The sequence below is a fragment of the Manis pentadactyla genome, chromosome 19, assembly GCF_030020395.1.
Source record: "Manis pentadactyla isolate mManPen7 chromosome 19, mManPen7.hap1, whole genome shotgun sequence".
Taxonomy (NCBI): Eukaryota; Metazoa; Chordata; class Mammalia; order Pholidota; family Manidae; genus Manis; species Manis pentadactyla.
This window is the reverse complement of record NC_080037.1, coordinates 2922135-2923999: the sequence shown is the minus strand read 5'-3', so window position 1 is coordinate 2923999 and position 1865 is coordinate 2922135.

Here is a 1865-nt window from a genome sequence, read left to right as displayed (position 1 = left end):
CCGCCGTCCCACTGGGTGGAACCTCACTGTGTGGCCGAGGCACCGACTGCCCTCCTGTCCCCTCCGGAGGCTCCGGTCTCGTTGCTGCAGTTTGCGTACTGACAGCACCTCGTGCACACGTCTGTGTCTTTGTGTTCTCAGAGCGGTTTTCTGGTGACACGGCTGGGCCAGACGTAAGTGCGTACCTGACTTTGTTAAATGGTCAGGATTCCCCTCCACCATGATTGTCGGGTGTTGGGTTGTTCGGCCTTCCCACCAGGCAGTGAACCAGGGCTTGTTTCACCAGAAGAGCTGGGGCCCAAATTTTAGATTTTGGCAGATCTTACAGGTGGGAAATGTATCTCAGTGTAGCTTTAATTTACGTTTGCCCTGTTACGAGTGATGTTGAACATCTTTTCACGGGATTAAGGGTGTTTTCACTCTTTCTGTGCATTATCTGTTCATATCACCGAGGATACTTTCTTAAAGATTTTCCTCATGTTTCAGATTATCTTTCTGCTAAGTGGCACACCCTAAAATTCTCGCAAAATGAGGACACACCAAAGAGACCTCGGGTCCTAGTGGATCTGCCGTTGAAGGGCGGGATGGGGACTATGAGAATCCCAGCACACAAACAAAACTACAAATATTTTCAAATATCAATTAGGGTTTTGAATTATGAGATAAAAAATCTTAGACTTCTTTAGTATTTAAGTTAATTTTATTTACTCATTAATCCAACTAACACTGAGCATATGCGACGCCCAACACCGTCTTAGGCCCTGGAGGCCCAGCGATGGGCTTGTCCTGCTTCCTGGGAAACCAGCAGGGAGGGAGTGGCGTCATTCTGATTCCGGCTGAAAGATCGTCCCTAAAAGAAAATAACTCGGTTTATATAATTTTCCCCGTGCTTCCCTTTGTGGCATCCGGAAGTTGAGATCAGCCCTATCAGTGGGGTCAAAGCAGTGGTAAAAACACCAGTTTATGCTGTGGAGATGAAGTCAGAGGTCCTCTTCCCGTCACATGGAGCAGTGCCCCTGGCTTCCAGACCTTCCTGGGTTATGTCCTTAGTGTCAACATTGTAGGGACGCCAAGGGAGCCAAAGCAACGCAGATGCAGGCCCGTATCCTTTGGTGCCGTGGGCTCCAGAGGGCAGCTCCTGCTCATGGGGCGCTGGGCGCTGCCTGGCTGCCCTGGCCCCACCCCTGTGCACCAAGCCGCAGAGCAATCCTGGATCGCGCACAGGTTCAAGGGACCGATGGATGCTCTTAATTCCATGAGGGAGACAATGAAATACAGTTGGGGAACAGTGGGAACCGGGTGGGAAGGTCAACACACGCCGGGGGAGGAGGAAGGTGCTTGGAACTGACGCCCGGCGCAGATTGCTCCTCAACAGGACTGAACCCCACAGTACCCATCATGCTTTAGCAGCTGGCGTCCTTATTTAGGGGTCCGGATCTCTACGAAAGGGCCGACTGTGGGGCAAGCTGCCCTGGGGAGGACGGGCCGCCTGTTCCCTCTGCCTCCCGGGAAGAAGGCTGCCTCCCACCCTTGGGAACAGCGCCCTTCCGGGGCCCGATGGGGAAGAGCACCTCCGCCGTCTCCCCTGAAGCACGAGGACCGGCGCCAGGCCCACCGTGGCCCTCCTGACACCGCGGGCCCTGGAATACACCTCCACCACCAGGGAGGGCCCTGTCCTGTCCCCGGCAGCCCCTGGAGGCGGGGCCCGAGCTGCTGGGCCTCAGGCAGGGCGACCCCCGGGTTCTGACCCTCGCTCCCCTCACGTGCCTCTCCTGGATGCAGACGAGGCTCATAGTAAGTAGACAAACCCACAAGAAACGAGCTCTACTTCGGCTTCAACAAAGTCCACATCAAAGAAAGAATTT